At 43.0% G+C, this 18,485-nt stretch overlaps 2 long non-coding RNA genes across 2 annotated transcripts; both read right to left on the bottom strand.

The window, feature by feature from the left end:
* Positions 1 to 3,889: 3,889 nt before the first annotated feature.
* On the bottom strand, positions 3,890 to 4,220 carry LOC117480099. Its single transcript, XR_004555636.1, has 2 exons — positions 4,106 to 4,220; positions 3,890 to 4,012 (listed from the first exon to the last, which is right to left on the bottom strand). It is a non-coding gene; the product is annotated as an uncharacterized LOC117480099 (long non-coding RNA).
* A 4,518-nt stretch (positions 4,221 to 8,738) lies between these two features.
* On the bottom strand, positions 8,739 to 9,137 carry LOC117480098. Its single transcript, XR_004555635.1, has 2 exons — positions 8,955 to 9,137; positions 8,739 to 8,861 (listed from the first exon to the last, which is right to left on the bottom strand). It is a non-coding gene; the product is annotated as an uncharacterized LOC117480098 (long non-coding RNA).
* Positions 9,138 to 18,485: the final 9,348 nt, after the last annotated feature.

The raw sequence follows: 18,485 nt of genomic DNA, 5'->3' as shown, positions 1-18,485 counted from the left end.
GTTTTTGGCAGCCGTTGGGTCTTTTCTTTCCGAAACCCAAAGAACCGTCCTGCTCTGGCAGAACCCTTATAAAAGAGACATAGAGAGGTTGAAAATAAGAAGCATTTATGTGGCTTAAGGGCTGTTGGCGTATTTCGTTGAACTGGAATATAAACCCTCTTCTGGGGTGAAAGGGTGATGGTTAAAGGAGGAGAACTCTGACGCGGGATGGAGATGCTCTCTATGAAAGTGGTGAGTCATGAATGTGCAAATGTACTTCATAAAGAGAATGTGTAACGTTATATGAAGATGATAGGTTGGTTGGTAGCAGTTTATGCCTGTTTTATTTCGAAAAGTGCAGTATAACGGGATCTCTGGAGGTCCGGAGCAGCACTTGTTTCCATTGGCCTTGTTTTCAAAAAAACTGGCCAGACAGGATTCAGAGAATGATACCAAATGACAGCACATTTTCCACTGTGCCTAGACTTTGTTTCTTTTTCTGTGTGTGTGTTGTGCTGAAGTGGTCAGTGGAACTTATTTCACCTCAGATTTTGTTGCTTATTTAGTTTACCTCTCAGTGATAATCTGTCAGTAGCTCCTAACAGTCTGCGCATTGATTTGAAAATGATATCAATGGCCAAGTCACTTTTATGAAGTTGTCTCAAAGAGCAATCTCAGTTGTCAATCTACATTTAAGTCACCTAAATGTAGTGGTCTCAATTAAATGTTGAAACACAAATTGCTTTATTGAGAGCACTCAATGGTCATCTTCCTGGATAAATAAATGACTCATTATGAATGAGTTATTTTGGACAATATGCTTAATTTGATATTGAGAATATCTGTCACTCTTATGTCTGTACAGTAAATATCAAGCGCAACAGCTCAAATGTCTTTGCTTCAGTAACATTCATATATTCATTCACACTCTTACAGTTTTTATATACCATAGGCTCAAGATATACGTTTTACAGGTGTCTGTATGCCTTTGGACAGAACAAGGTTAGGTGTTTCAAGTCTCTTGCTAAGCTAAGCAAAGCTAAACTAAGCTAAGCGACTGCTGGTCATTCATGGAACAATGTCTTATATCACAAAACACAACAACAACAAATTGCATTTTGCTCTTTTTGTTAATGTCTTGTCATTTTTTTATATATACACAATATACAAAGAACGCAAAGAGAGCCCTGAACCCAACTGAGACTATAAGCCCTGTCTGGCAATGTTATCAGTAAATTGTGTATCCATCAGGATTAATATCTGTTTCAAAATGTAATAGGTTCTTGCTTGGCCCATACTTCACCCGTCCACCAAGATCAATGAAAATCAGGCCTGTAGTTCTTCTGTTATCCTGCTGACAAACAGACCAACCATGCAAACGACAAACTGAAAAGGAAACATAACCCCAATGGCGGAGATAATTAACCTTTATAAGTACTACAGAGGAAATTATGAGCTGGGCAACTAAAACAAAATACTTTAAACTGGAAGGGCACTTAAGAGAGTGGAGACCTCTGCCAAGGCCGTTTCCATAGATAAAAAATAATGCATGTATGTGCCCCATGATTCGGATCTGCTCCAAAATGTAATGGCTTCTTCCTTGGCCCATGCCACAAACACAAAAATGGGGCAATTTTTTTCCGTAATGCTGATGACAAACAGACAAACAAAAACGTCACCTTGTTGGCAGAGGTTTAACTGAACCACTTCTCTGTAACAGTGCCAAAACCGCTATTTTCTAACTAGGGTGTTGCACATCAAAGTGCACTGATTTAGACAAATGACGGAGCATGAATGTTCTCTGACATCTCTGCAGTAAAAGCAATGGAGAAACAACCCACTTTATCATTGAAAGTGAGGGACAGGACAGAGGGACACAGAGGTATAGGGCAATGGAGACAGCCAATGTTGGACTCCTTTTAATGTCATTAACTTCATGTCCACTTTCATTTGTTCCCAAGCTGGGACAACACAATATGTGTGTGCGTGTGCATGTACTATGTGTAATAGGAAAAAGGTAAAGGAGACAGAGGACAAACACAAATGTATCTGACAGAGCTGGACAATGTCACATTCATTCACATGAGAGTGCATACTTTGGACAGGATCTGCTCATTATTTATTACTTTCATGACCGTACCATGCTTCCAAACATCATTAAGAAACCCACCACGTATCCTGTCTTATTTATGCAGCCAGGTGCACAGAGGGCACAGCAGGACAAATATAAAATATCCCGGCAATCAAGGGCTTTTGACCATGTCCAGGTTGGAAAGTCCTAAATATTCCCACCTCCGGTTCAGGTCAATAAAGTTAATCATAAAAGCTATTTATTTTGCAAGGTTTTAGTGTTTGGTTTCCATTTCTATTTCTCGTGAGAATTGTTTTGCGTTCAAGAAAATGAAACCCATGCTGCTTTTGCTTGATCCTTAAATATAAATTGTCTAAATGATGTTGTTGAATGTGAGTTTTTAATGGACCTTTGGAGGATACTGAAACACACCAATATTAGCTCTGAAAGGGGTACTGTTGGGGTGGTTGACGACGTACGCCGGTGTAGGTCCTAAGAGGGATCCGTGTAAATGTACGCTAAGAGAGTGAGTGCTTATTGTTTGTAATTAGGGAGAGATGAAATTGAATGCGATTCCTTCAGATGCACAGCATGCTGCGCTAATATAACAGAGCACTCGTCAAGTCCACGCCACAAAACCAATATGAAAAACATCTGGTTCAACATCTCCCACTTCCCATGAGTGGATTGTGGCACTGTGACCTTGACGGTGTTCCGTTTTGATTTGACTGTGTCCGTGCCAGTGCCTCTGTTGCCTCTGAGGCAAAATTAAGGCTGCTTAGGTTTGCTTTGTTCTTCTGTTATTACTGCTAAGACTTTTTTTCACAGTCAGAATTTGGTAATTTCCATTATATACAATTACAGGATGCGGGTGATGTAGATCTACTGTGTTGTGGGGCTTTGTCATTTGAGTGGAATCAAGACCATGTTTCACAAATATTCTTGAAATGATTAGGTAAGCGCTTATTAGGCAGCAGTAACAGAAACCACAGTATGTGGACAATTTCTGGAGCTTGCTATTGGCTCCAGTATTAGACGTAACGTCTAGAACTTGATTTAGCTACCATTTTATTATTTAATGTTAAAGCTATTGAGAACCAGGATAATTTGCTCTGATGTATCCTCTTCCTTAGTTTAAACTTGCCAGTGGTATTTCCGATAAAAACTGAAATAACAATGCAAATAAAATATGTGCACAGTAGGAAAAGACATACCTGAAAACAGCAACCAGTTCAAAAAAGGCCCAACTTCCTCTATGATAACAGTGTGTCTTAAATGTCTCCTATTTATCTTAGGCATATATTATATGCCTCAGATAAATAAAAAACATGTCTATGAAGTGTTTTGCTCAAAATACCAAACAGATCGCCCATTTTAGCCATGCCTCATACCCCTCTATTTCAGCCCTGTTAGAGAAGTGCTGAATCCGGGTCCATAGCTTTAAAATAATTAAAATTAAAATAAATAAAAAAACGAGAGCCGAGAGAAGAGCTCATACAGGAGAATACCGAGATACTCAGCAAAACGCTGTCGTGATTAAACGCCATATTATGTTCCAAACCACATCAAGGATTATTTCTGAAACGGCATGAAGCTCAAATGCTTTTTCTCTCGCGGGTTTACCACAAGGTGACTCCCTTTTTATATCCTGATTTTTTACACATACTCTCTCTAGTACAGCGTTAGCTCTGAGTGTTAGCGATGCTTGCTAGTGTAAACACAGACCATATTACTTCCAAAACGTTGCGCATTGTTTCTGATAGCGAAGTTTCTGATAGGGCCGTGGGTGTTAGGGCTGGGTCAAAAGTTCAGGACCTACAATGGCAGAGACCAGATGGATTCAGTCTTTTAACAAAGTTTAATTAAGGAAAAAAGGAGCAACTAAAAAACAATCCACAAAATGAAGGTGGATCTAGTTCTCGCTGGTGGCGGTGGCAGGACTCAGGCTGGCTCGAGCAGACACTGGAAAAACAGAGGAAAAAACAAGGTTACTCTTCAACAAAAACAGCAAGAGAAAATCACACTAAACTAAGATACTACGACGTTCAGCTCTACCGAGTGAGACGGAATTATCTGGCACTGGAGTGTGAACATGACCAGGGTTTTATGGAGGAGTTGATTAGATGAGTACAGGTGCTCCTCATTGTGAACCAGCTGCACCTTCTAATGATCACCACACTGCACAGGAGAGAGAGAAAGAGAAGACAGAGAGGAGGAGGAAAAAGCAAAACACCTAAACCATAACAGTACTCCCCCCCCCTAACGGACGCCTCCTGGCGGCCTTCCTGGCTTGTCAGGGAATTCCCTATAGAAATCTTCCAGGAGGGTGTGGTCCAGGATAAGGGCCTTAGAGATCCAGGACCGTTCTTCAGGACCATATCCCTCCCAGTCCACAAGGTATTGGAAACCCCGACCACGCCGGCGAATGTCCAGAAGCTGGCGTACTGTAAATGCAGGGTGATCATCAATGATCCGGGGAGGTGGGGGGGGGGGTCAGCCGGAGGAGAGAGAGGACTAGAGACAAAGGGCTTGAGCAGAGACACGTGGAATGAGGGATGTACCTTGAGAGCAGGAGGAAGGCTAAGGCGGACGACACTGGGATTTATGACACGTTCGATTGTATATGGACCAATATACCTTGGGGCCAACTTGCGCGACTCAGTCTGGAGCGGCAGGTCCCGAGCAGATAACCAGACCCTTTGGCCGACCTGGTAGTCTGGAGCGTGGGTTCGGTGGCGATTTGCCAGCCTCTGGTTACGGGCAGCAGTCCGGGTGAGGGCTGCTCGGGCTTCCCGCCAGACTCGGCGGGCACGACGGAGATGGGCCTGGACTGAGGGAACGGTCACTTCCGTCTCCTGGCTGGGGAACAATGGGGGCTGGAAGCCGTTAGAGACCATAAAAGGGGACATACCTGTGGCGGAACTGACCAGGGAGTTATGGGCGTATTCCACCCATGCCAAGTGCGAAGACCAAGAGGCGGGGAGACGGGCAGCGACACAACGTAGGGCTGCCTCTAGGTTCTGGTTGGCCCGCTCTGCCTGGCCGTTAGTCTGTGGATGGTAACCCGAGGAGAGACTTGCCGTGGCCCCCAGTGCCTGACAGAATGCCTTCCAAACCCGGGAAGCAAACTGGGGACCCCGATCTGAGACAATGTCCTGGGGAATGCCGTGAAGCCTAAAAACATGGGACACTAGGAGGTCTGCCGTCTCCAGAGCAGAGGGCAGCTTGGGCAGGGGGACATAATGGACAGACTTAGAGAAACGATCAACAATGGTGAGGATGGTTGTATTACCTTCTGACGGAGGAAGTCCTGTAACGAAATCCACAGCAATGTGCGACCAAGGGCGGTTAGGTATGGGTAAAGGGCGTAGGAGGCCAGCTGGAGCACGGTGAGAGGATTTACTGCGGGCACAGACAGAGCAGGCAGAGACAAAAGCCCTGGTGTCAGCAGACATGGTCGGCCACCAAAACTTCTGCTGGATTAGGGTCAAAGTTCTGTGAAAACCTGGGTGACAGGCAACTTTAGAAGAGTGCCCCCACTGGAGCACTGGAGATCTCACGGAGGAAGATACGAACAGCCGATCGGGAGGACAGGCCGCTGGGGCAGGATGTTCCTGGAGGGCCTCCTGAACGGTCTGCTCGATCTCCCACCTGGCCGCTCCAACCACACAGGAGGTAGGGATGATGGTCTCAACGGAGCTCTCTTCAACAGGGGGTGAAAACTGGCGGGAGAGAGCATCTGGCTTGGTGTTCTTTAATCCAGGGCGGTAAGTCAGAGTGAAATTGAACCTTCCAAGGAACAGTTTCCACCGAGCCTGACGGGAGTTCAACCTGTGAGCAGAACGTAAATAGGATAGGTTCTTGTGATCGGTCCAAATGATAAACGGACATACAGAACCCTCCAACCAGTGTCGCCACTCCTGCAGGGCTAGCACAACGGCTAGAAGTTCCCGATTCCCCACATCATAGTTCCTCTCTGCAGGTGTGAGGCGTCGAGAGAAGTAGGCGCAGGGGTGGAGTCTATGATCCTGGGACGAGCGCTGGGAAAGGATTGCCCCGACACCTAGATCCGAGGCATCAACCTCCACCACAAATTGGAGTTCTGGATCTGGGTGAATGAGGACAGGAGTGCTGGAAAACAAATCTTTTAGTTTACCAAAAGAGGACTCGGCCGCAGGGGACCAGGCAAAAGGCAGTTTGATAGAGGTTAACTGGGTTAGAGGAGCAGCAATACGACTGTAGTTCTTAATGAAACGTCTAGAGAAATTTGCAAACCCGAGGAACCTCTGCAGCTGCTTCCTGGTTGATGGAACCGGCCAGTCCCGAACTGCTTTCACTTTAGCTGGGTCAGGTTTTAACTGCCCCTTTTCAACGATGAAACCCAGGAATTGAACAGATGACACATGAAATTCACATTTCTCAGCCTTAACAAACAGTCTGTTCTCGAGGAGTCTCTGGAGCACACATTTGACATGAGAAACATGATCATCTAAAGACTTTGAGAAAATCAGGATATCATCTAGATAAACAAAGACAAAGTGGTTTAGCATGTCCCTCAAAACATCATTTATAAGGGCCTGGAACACAGCTGGAGCATTTGTTAACCCAAAAGGCATGACTAAATACTCAAAATGACCCAGGTGAGTATTAAATGCTGTTTTCCACTCGTCACCCTCTCTGATGCGAACTAAGTAGTATGCATTTCTAAGGTCAAGTTTAGTAAAGACAACAGCGTCATGCAATGGGCCGAAAGCAGAGTCAATGAGCGGGAGAGGATACTTGTTTTTGACGGTAATGTCATTTAGACCTTTGAAGTCAATACAAGGACGCAGGGACTTGTCTTTTTTGTCCACAAAGAAAAAACCCGCTCCCACAGGTGAGGAAGAAGGACGAATGATGCCAGTGGACAAGGATTCCCCAATATACTTCTCCATGGCCTCTTTCTCCGGCCTGGAGAGGTTGTACAGTTTTTTTGTGGGTAAGGGAGCACCAGGGAGCAGCTCAATAGCGCAGTCGTAGGGCCTATGTGGTGGCAGAGAGAGGGCACGATCCTTGCTAAACACAAGTTTAAGATCATGGTACTCGCTAGGAATAGATGAGATATCGACCTCCTCAGCTGGACTTGGGGATGGGGAAGAAAATGCAGTTTTAGCTGATCCTAGGCAATGTGAGTGGCAGTGATTACTCCAACCAGTAATGGAAACAGATGCCCAATCTATCTGGGGATTATGAAGTTTAAGCCAGGGTAAACCGAGAACAGGTGACAGCGGAGAGGAGATAACAAAAAGTTCTACAGTCTCTTGATGATTACCGGATATGGTCAGGGTAATGGGAGCTGTGCGGTGTGTGACCTCAGCTAATAGTCTGCCATCTAATGCTAACACTTCTTTAGAATTAGCCAGTTCAACGGTGGGAATGGACAACTTAGAGATGATGCCAGAGTCAATGAAATTGTCATCAGCTCCAGAATCAACGAGGACCTGGAGGGGATATGTGTCCTGTAACATACCTGGGATTTGAATATGACAACCAGGGGATAAGGAAATGGAAGAATGGCTCACCAGCGTTCCCCTTATGGCTGATGAGCCCGCTCTTTTGGCATCTCGGGACACCCCGCGATGTAATGGCCCCCTTGTCCGCAGTAGTTGCACAACCTCAGGCGGAACCTGCGTTGGCGCTCTGCTTCAGTCAACTTCATCCGACCGATCTGCATGGGCTCCTCCTGGTGAGACGTGGGTTGAGATGCTGGCGAGAATGGTAAACGAACACTGGCGAGCTCCGGAGGTGGGCGAGGAACAGCTGGTGACACACAGGAAAGGGGGGGAAGGGAAAAAGGCCCTCTGCCTGACTGACCTCTCCCTACGTCTCTCCCTCAACCGGTTATCTAGACGAATAGCCAGACTAATTAACTCCTCTAAGTCGGAAGTCTCGTCCCTAGCGGCTAATTCGTCCTTGATTTCGTCCGCCAACCCTCTTAAAACACACTCTGTAAAGCCGCTTGGTCCCAAGTACACTCTGCAGCTAAAATACGGAAATCAAGGGCATATTGGGAAACTGAGTCTCTTCCCTGACGGAGCGAGAGAAGCTGGCTGCCTGCCTCCTTACCCCTAACAGGGTGGTCAAAAACCTTACGCAGCTCTCCGGAGAACGCATTATAATCTGAATACAGGTAAGGCTTGTTAGAAGAAACTGCCAGCGACCAAGCGGAGGCTCTCTTAGAAAGAAGGCTCATAACAAAAGCTACTCTAGACTGATCAGAGGCATATGTAACTGGCTGCTGACTGAACACTAACGAGCACTGATGAAGGAATTGGCTGCATGTCCCTGGATTGCCTGAATACCTAGCGGGGATGGGAATATGTGGCTCCCGGAGACCTGGACTCAGTGTTGCTGGATGAGCAGACGGTGAAACGGGAGAAGGAGCTGGAGGGACTGGAACAGGATCTTGGGTAAGCCGGGTCACCGCGTCTTCCATGCGGCCGCTCAGCTGAATCATACCCGTCGTGAGTTGCTCAAGTTTTTCATTCAAGCTTCTCAGGACGGACTTGTGCTGACCCATGAGCGCCCCCTGTGAGGACAGGGCCTGCCTAAAAAATTCAGTCTCTGCCGGGTCCATGTTTTATGGCCAGATAATTATGTTAGGGCTGGGTCAAAAGTTCAGGACCTACAATGGCAGAGACCAGATGGATTCAGTCTTTTAACAAAGTTTAATTAAGGAAAAAAGGAGCAACTAAAAAACAATCCACAAAATGAAGGTGGATCTAGTTCTCGCTGGTGGCGGTGGCAGGACTCAGGCTGGCTCGAGCAGACACTGGAAAAACAGAGGAAAAAACAAGGTTACTCTTCAACAAAAACAGCAAGAGAAAATCACACTAAACTAAGATACTACGACGTTCAGCTCTACCGAGTGAGACGGAATTATCTGGCACTGGAGTGTGAACATGACCAGGGTTTTATGGAGGAGTTGATTAGATGAGTACAGGTGCTCCTCATTGTGAACCAGCTGCGCCTTCTAATGATCACCACACTGCACAGGAGAGAGAGAGAGAAGACAGAGAGGAGGAGGAGAAAGCAAAACACCTAAACCATAACAGTGGGTGTAAAGCCAGCCCACATTTCCGATATTACGTCATGTCGGCAGAAAATCTGGATCAGCTCCGTTGTACCCCCGTTTTTAGAGATTTGGGTAAGGAGGAAAAGAGAGAGGGTTGTATTTTCGGACACTTTGTGAGTCTGCTGACACACCGAAGACACATTTATCTATAAAAGACATCAAAAAGTGCATTTTGCATGATAGGAGACCTTTAAATAAAAACCTGGTTCCCTTGAGGGAAATAAAGTCCTGCCCCCCTGTTTTAAATCAGTGTGTGTGGCTCACTTTGAATGCACAACTGAAAAGTGCACATTTTAACCTATCAAGATTAGGAAGATTACAACAGTTATATGAACAAATTGACATTCCTTCAGGAAGATTCAAGCATATCAAATGTTAAAGGTTTCAGTTTAACAGGCAATCTGACAGCTCTCAGCGGCTGAAGTGACAATAATTTACTGAAGAGGGACCCTGGGGTGTGCTCCCTAGTTTCTTGGGAGTTACAGCGGTAATGAGGCTCACTCATTTCTAACGTGATTTCCTTCGCCCTTTCCAACCCAGTAAGTGTTAAGAAGCTGTAAGACGAGACGTGAATGCCCAATGCTGCCTGGTAACATTTGTAACAGACTTATGGCAGAGCACCTCTTCCATTATTGCCCCCTGTCTTAGACGGAGATTCCTCATAGATCACCTTTAGTGCCTTGCTTGCACTTTATTCCCCTCATAAACAATTCTTAAAGGTAGGAGAACAAGAGCTTTGCAGAAAGTTTACACAATGGTAGCAGCACCGCAGACAGACATCTATTATTCCCAAGTAGCTTCTTATTGAAGTGATTTATAATTTTCACATCATCCTGACATGGTTTATTTCAGTTAGAAAACACAATAAATTATTTTCCGACTGTCATGTCAGAATAAATTACAGATAAATCAAACTCTTGTCAGGCTTGCCAGTGGATGAAATAGAGGGGAACACAAGTTTGGCCTCCGGGTATTGTTACACATTCTCGTTGGTTTTGCGGCGCTATCTTTGATATTTTCACATGCTTCTCCTAGCTTCTGGGGCCAAGAAGCCAGTCTGGACTGGGCAGGAGGAGTCACCGGGAAAGCCAAATATTATTTCACAGAAATCCAATATGGGGGTACAAGTATGACGGCAAATAAGTTGGCCCCCGTCCTTGCTGTGCACCACCCACAGAGCGCCCGCTAGCGTTGTGAATTCTGATTGGATGACCTCACTGCTCGGACCTCTGCTCAGTCCAGGGTCTCCAACCAGGGTCCAATAAGCCACCCCATAACTGGCTAACACCCTTTCTTCCTTACTTTTTTGGAACATTAAAACCACATAGTTGCAGCAATTTAGGATTAGCGTGCCTAGCATCAGTTGAACGCTGCGCTAGGTGTGTCCAGATTAGCGTGGGTTGCGGCCTGGCGCTTCCATTGTTCTTCTTTGTTATTTTGGGAAAAAACCCATGCAGGATGGTTTTCACTGGCCGGGCCATCAATGAGGGTCGTGTGAGTTTGGGTGCAGAGTTATTTTCTTGCAGCTATGTGGCCCCAGACTTCCAGGATTTTTGACACAGCTGCACGAAGATAGCCGAACTACTTTATGCTGCGTCATAGACCTTTGCCAGGCGTAATTACAATGTCAGTCTGTTTAAAAAGCAGTCTTACGGGAATGCCAGGGCCCCATTACTGCATCAGGACCATGCACTAGGGGCCGTTGGGCCATAAAACACTCATCTGTGACCAGCAGTAAAAGAAGCAGCAGAGCAAAAAAAAGAATATGGCACTGTGACAACATAGTATTTAGTGCAATAATAATCACACCCCCTTTTTGCTTTTATAGCATGTAAGCTTGATTGATTCATTGCCTTGAGGAGAGAACACATGGAAATGTACTCGTGACAGTGTGTGGGACTACTGCAGCACAGTTTCCAAGGACTAACCTCAGTCATGCATTAGTAACTGTGTCTTACGTTGGAAAATGTAAAAGGTGAAAGGATATACATTGACTTATGTTGCTTTCTGGTAATGTTGTTTGAATAAAATGCCTCTTATTCCAATGCAACTGACTGAGCAAGTTATCAGTGTCTCTGAGGGAGGTCTGCAACCAGCATTTTTGGTTGTCTCTATAATGTCAGAAAACTGAAAAAAGATCTCAAAGATATTCAGCTTATTATGATAAAAAGCATAAAAAAGCATATTAGAGAAGCTGAAAATAGACATTTTCAAGGTGGTCAAGAAAATGAAATGAAAAAGGATATTTTAAATTCATATTGACATGACATTGACCAATATTCGATAGCAAGGGGCCTTTATCATCATCATCATCATCATGTCCTGTTGCTTTTCAAAGATGGAACCAAGGTGGACGCTGGATGAATTGCAAAAACCAGAAAGATATTTAAAAGAATAAAACAAATGTGGGTTCAAACACTAAAGGGATATTAAGGAACATTTTGGATATGGGCATCAGTTGAAAAACATCTGGCTGAATGGTTTTAAGGTTTCTCCACATGGATTCTCGTCATAAAACGAAACCACACAAGTCAAATGAAAAAGGACAGAGACTGAACTTGTGTCAGTTGTTTTACAGTATCTGCTGGTTCTATTAGCAACATTAACACGTGGCCAAACCAACCCCAACAACAAATCAATCAGGGCATGGTTTGGTTAAACAAAACAGGCCAAAAAACTTAAGCTGTAGTTATGTTTGTCTAATACTCGTTGCGCTATTTTCTTGAGAATGTGGTGGAGACCAAAACAGAGGTAAAAGCAATATTCTCTAGCTGCTTAATGCTCAACTATGCACACCAGATAGTGGCTAACTGTCTGTTTGGTGCTTTTTCCCTGAAAACGGCTGCCTACTGCTGGTGAAAGCAACTGTGATGCAAGCGGTGAGATTAAATGGTAATAAGGGTTCCGTGATTGGCTGAGGGTATCGCTGTGGGTGGGTTATATGGGCAGATTTGTTTGTCTTTTTATTTAGAGACATCGTGAAAAAAACATTGCATAGAACAAACATGCCGTGAATAAGTGATATATGGACCAAATATATGGACCACTATTTTGTTTATTGAATAGAATGCAAAAGTTAAGAGTGTGCCAAAAGCAGGCTTGACACTCAAACAAATACCCCTGCTAAAACTACTACTACACACAAACACCCCTACAGTACCTACACACATATATTTTTGCAATTGCTGGTTAGGGTGGGAAAATGCTTACCAACCTTAAAAAATAATAACCTATAAAACGCTAAAAAGCTTTGTACATCTAAGGGGTTCTGCAGCGTGGTAATTATTTGCTGGTACACCTCTATGAGACTCCTTTCACAATAAACATTACAATTTTGATTATAGCAGCTAGGGTCAGAATGACATCAGGCTTCGGTAAATAATAACCATCATTTTAGTTTTATTTGCACAGCGCTTTAACGGGTACTTAAAGGCACTTAAGATGCTAATAAAAACAGGAACAGAAACATCAAATGTGGTTACAAACATCTAAAACAATGATAGAGGAAAGGGGAGGGTGCTAATGAATAACAGATTAAGAGCAAATCAGAAGATTTTGTAAGAGTGAAGTTGTTGGGAAGAGGGAATATAGAAGACCCTGACCCCCCAGGTCCAGTGCTTGGACCCGGTTAGAAGGGTGAGGACGTCGGGGTTGGCAAATTAAGCAGCAGCTAAACGTTGGTTAGAATTGTAATGTTGAATAGTGATATTAAAGAGAAACATTCCGGATGATTGCTCACATTGAAGCCCTCTTGTTATGAGTTGAGAAATGAACCTGGGTCGCTGCAGTTAAAAGCAAAAAGAACATAGCACTCCGCCACCCCAACCACAACAGCCTTTCTTTCCACTGTGCTATTTCTATGTCAAACCACTGCCTGTTTCTAGTCATGTCTACTGCATGTAATCCTTTTGTGGTGGGAAAATGTATTTCTCACTTGTGCAGTTTTAAGATGTTGTGCTTTTTCCGCCAGATTTTACAGCACCACACTAGGAGTGTCGTAGGATTTCTCGCTCATTGGAAATGATAACAGTGCATATGCTGTTGGGACTATTTGAAGAGGACAGAAATAGCCTGGGACTTTCCCGATATAAAAATAAAAACAAAGCTGGATTTATTATGTTACATTGGTCTACTCAGAGGTAGGTATAACAAAAGCCTTTCTTGTCAATCCTCTAAGGATTACCACCATGTGTGTCTTTTTAAATAACCACATGGAAATGTTTTAGAAAAAACAGGCTCTTCTTTATGAATGTAATGGATATGAATGGAGACAAAATGCTATGTTGTCTCATGTCATTTTCAATCATAAGGAAGAGCCAGAACTGTGCAAATATATAAGTCTGTGTGGTTTTCCAAAGTAAGCACCAAAGTGCCACAGTAAGAAAATAATATTGGGTAAAAGTTACGGTCAATAACAATGAAACTCACTCAGGACTTCAAATTGACAAGTTAAGTATATCATTACGATTGTCCAATCTGATAAAAAAATTAATAACGATAGCCAATGCAGAAGTCTTTACTTATTGAAACACAATATTCTGAGAACCTTATAGAGTTCAATTTTCTGTTCAATCTTCTGTTCAATGTTAAAAACTTAAAAGTCAGCAGGTTAGCCAAGATTTCCTGTCGATATCCGTATTCGCTTCACTCAGAGAAAACACGCCTTGAACGCAGCGTATCGAACAAAGATTTTTTATCATAGACAAACACACATGGCACCGACCGCATGGAACGCTCCAACATACCTGACCTTGAGTGATCCTTGGTTCACACGAAAACATCCCAGAAACTTCCAACGTTTGATGCTGTGATCAAGGCAAGAGTCCAAAAAGCCTGAACCAATAGAAGATGGAAGACATCCAACATTTCTGGACAATTGTAGAATAAGAAGTGCTTGGCTCAGTTTGCTCACTCCATCCGAGCAAAGGTTTGGGCGGGAGGCCGGTCTTCTTGACTGGATGCCATGGGAGCAGGCCGCAGCAGAAAAACAGGTCAATACTGACTGTTAATGCCACGATTGGATGGTTTGTGGTCTGACCATTTGGAAGGCTGCAGAAAATAACATTTTACTGGGGTTCATAAACCTCTTGTGAATGTTAGAATGGCTCTTCCATAAAATCTTAAGTGTTAAAGGCAAGATGTTAAAAATCGACAGAATATATAGAACCGCTGAGTTCCAGGGTTATGTCCAGCACATGCCAGATAATTAAACTAATAGTACTTCTGGTGTTAAAAGGGATATATAAAAAGCCAGTAAAAATTGTCCAGTGGTAAATGATAATCACTTAGAGAGGATAAAGTGTGCTACAGTGCAATAAGAACAGTATTGTTTCTCTATCAATAAAAGATAACACAAAATCCTAGCTTGTAATTCACCATAACCCCTTCAGTTGAACAAAGTGATCAGTTACTTATTTGTAGTTTTTTAAAGTCGAATAGTGTCACAACTAACAAATATTTTCACCATTGATTCATCCAATGTTTTTTTTTAGATTAATCACTTAAAGGTGGGGTAGGTAAGTTTGAGAAACCGGCTCGAGATACGCTTTTTGTTATATTCCATGGAATGCTCTTAACATCCCGATAGCAATGAATATTTTAAGTGCTTTGACAAAAAATCCATAAAAAAATGTCATCTGTGGAAGCTGTAGTACTGTAAAAAGCACGACCAATCATTTTAGCCGGCCCGGCTAAAATAACTGGATGGCCTACCTGCCTGTCAGCCTTCCATCTGTGCACAAACTGATCTTGTGCCCTCATTGGTCATGTGCGCGTTCGTGTGTGTTGGAGGAGGGGCTCTGTAAGGAAGTGGCAGATTTTTTCCGGTTGTGTATTTTCAAATTCTAGCGATCTCGAGCCGGTTTCTCAAACTTACCTACCCCATCTTTAAGTGTTTTGTCTTTAAAATGTTAGACTCTGGAATATATTAGGAATTTTTCAAAATGTTCTAAGGCGGTGTCTTCAAATGTCTTCTTCTGTTCGACCTACAGTTAAAAAGCTAAACATAATTCACTTAAAATGTATGAAGGAGCTGCTTTTCATTTTGCCAACTAACATTAGAGCGTGGAAGAGTTTTTGATTGAAAGAAGACCAAATTCATTATCGGATAATTGAACCGTTTATTTAATTTTAAGATTTTGTGGTTAATTACTCTAATTGAGTCCAACTGAAATTCAAATTATGTTGGCAAAGAAATCAGTTTATAATCCTTTTCCTTTTCTACAATATTATCTTTAATTTTTGGAGTTGCTATGACAGTGCATCTTTAATTGCTGTTTCAGAGGGGTGTTTGCTACTGTTTTAGTCAAATGAGTTGATGTCCTTGGTACTGCGGTCATAGCATCTATTATTACAGCAGGGACAAGAAAATACATCTCTTTTTCTGGATGGGGAAAGTGAATTGATTGCAACTCATACTGATGCCAGTATGAAAATGCAGATTTCATTGATGTTATAGAAGGGTGACTCATCCGATGAGCTGCAGTCTCATTCGACCAAAACACATCTGTGTATTACATCCAGTAAGTGGTGCATCATCTGATTTGATGCGATTGAAGCAAGTGGCTCCCCTTGAGAAGACAGGAATTGTACTAATGTCTTGTATACTAACAATGAACTAATGGTAGTTTAAAGTTGAGCTCAAAGTGGATGTTCTGAAGTCAGGTTGAGAATAAAGTATACCCAAGAGGATGTTCTTCACTTATGGTCATCATTATGTTTACAAGGAGGATTTGGCTTAATATGGAAGCCTAAAAGTACACATAAGAACAGCAAAAGCATCCTCGGGGTTATTTAAGTTCACAGATGCATCTGTTTGAAACCATCTTTATCTCTGCAGCACAAGCTCAAACTTGTTTATTCTCTAAATGCTGTTACTCTCTATTGCCCTAAACCGTGTTTGTGTGGGAGAGGTATCTTCATTTTAAGTTGCAGATAACACCTGCTGCTGCATTAAGTGAAAGTAACTGAGTAAAAAGTTATGACGCACATTCGGAATTTTGCCCTATGGTGGTTGGTGAGATGATCCTCTGAAAAGAGTGGCCAACTCCAGAACGAATGCCCTGCTGTGACCAATATGAAACTCAGTATGATTCATCCTGCCAAGACCCCACAGATACGACCTCTAAAATGTACTATAGCTGCATCAGTTGGGCCCCTGCAAGACAAGGTTTTCATCTCTGATCGTCCTCAGATGTTCCCCTTTACCCTTAGGTGAGGCGACAGGGCAGAGCAAAGGTGGAGAATGAATGGGAAAGGGGAAAAAGAAACCTTTGAATCAGTCATCTCCCGAAGGCACAGGGTGTTTCATTTTATACACTGCTTCCTGAACTGATTTGATTTGTCTACACTTGAGCTCTGCTTTATTCACTCAGCAACTTTGAATTATTGTAAATGGGCCCGTAATGATTGGTTTTTCATCATCAGATGACAATGAACCATCAGGAAGACTAATGTAATGATAAAATCAATCAGGATTTGATACATGGCGTCAACTTGCTGCTCACCACAGCCATTATGTAAAAGATTCCACTGTTTCAGGGGATTATACAGAACCTCAGCTTGAGTTTTTTTTTCCCCAGTCCAGTCAAGTATGGCTGCAATGAGCCTCAGGGTTGATGAGGATAGTCTGGCTGAACCTTCCAAACCTTACCTCAAAGAAATCACTTAGCAGGTGCCAGGAGCTCCTAAAACGCCAAAGGAACAGAGCTGTTGAAAGTAAACAAATTAACAGCTGGCTTTTTATTTTGCCCCTCAAGGTTGTTTGAAATGTATTAGAGTTGGAAGTAAAGACAAAACAAGACATTTTATGCTTTTGAAGTGCTAAATGCTGGGTGCTTGAAAGGAGTACAGACCCTCACATAATACAGACAATACTTAAATTCAAAAAGCCTTTCTCAATACATTCTTTGACCCATTCAAACGTGTGAGTTTGTGAGTGCATAGTTCCTTCCCTTTGCAACAATTTGCATTATCAATCTCACTGCAATGTACTGTTTATCCCATGACCCCTTGTATTTACTGCTGCTTCTGCTTTCACCACTTACAATTCAACATCCACCTGCAGGATCTGAGATACAATTGGTACTGTATCGGCAAGTTATTGACCAGAATAGCTCAGTACCAGCTAGTATCAAAACCTCCTTAGATCAAACTATACCTGCAGGTGATCATTTTTGCACCCAGATTAAGATGTGTTGTCAGTGTGGTATAAACAAGTATTTAAATAATCCTATATACAATTTCAAAGTGTATTTTTGTGGCAGATCTCTTCCTTATGTTTCGCTTTACACAAATAAAAAACATCCAACTCCAAGCAAAGCCAAAATATGAACCTTTTTGCGTCACAATAATACATCTTTTAAGACATGTTGTGACCCACTACTCAAAAAAGATTAGGAAAACATGTTTTTATTTTTCAGTTTTATTCTAATGTCTCAGTCCAGATTGGCCTTTGAAAATAAATATAAAAAATGTACATGTGTCTTTTACCAAAACTGTCAGCCAAAGTCAACGGTCATATAAGTTCACGCAATCCGCGACAATGATGAAACATATTTTTGCACCAACATTTAAAAGCAGATTTTTACATATGAGCTACGGTGGGCTCTTATGTTCAAAACAACAGGAAGTGATGGTGCATAACCTGTTCCTGTTCTATGCCATTACTTTACGTTGATCAAACTGTTTTGGCATCTAGTCAGGAAAAGACTCACATATATAGCCTGCTGGATGATATACAATACATTCAGTTGTAAATCCTTAATTCCCACTTCTCCCTTTAATGGAAACAGTCAGAAAGAAAAGCACAAAGGAGTGGATAAAATAACTTTTGCATAATATACAAAAGAGAATCCCTGGTTATGCTTGTCAGGAGACTGCTGGAGGCAGGTGGACAATGAGATTCACTGTCCTCTACAGTCTCTTAATCTACTGAATCCAAAATATCCACATACTTTCCCAGACACCCTATCTCTTTCGTGCTCCGGTCCAGCCAGCAGGCCATGTGTATTGGGCTTCACACTTCCCAAGCCCCTCGTCTGCCTTCTACAGACCACCACTTCCTACCACAGGACCCCTGCTGCACGGCAGGACTCTCAGGCCAGACCACTCGTCTTCCCTAACACTAATCGCTCTGTTGAGCAACTCCGAGCCTTTTGCAGTTTATCCAAGAACTCTCCAGGACTCAAACGGAGACCGAAGCATGTTCTCACAGATTCCACACAAGTGGAACAGGGCAAATCGCTCCAGCATCTCTCCCTCTACCACATTCTATTTATTCACCGCCACTACCTAACTGTTATAGACATTTCAGGTCATAGG

Source organism: Trematomus bernacchii, unplaced genomic scaffold, assembly GCF_902827165.1.
Source record: "Trematomus bernacchii unplaced genomic scaffold, fTreBer1.1, whole genome shotgun sequence".
Lineage (NCBI taxonomy): Eukaryota > Metazoa > Chordata > Actinopteri > Perciformes > Nototheniidae > Trematomus > Trematomus bernacchii.
The sequence above is the reverse complement of the archived record's forward strand: the minus strand, read 5'-3'. Positions and strand labels throughout refer to the sequence as shown.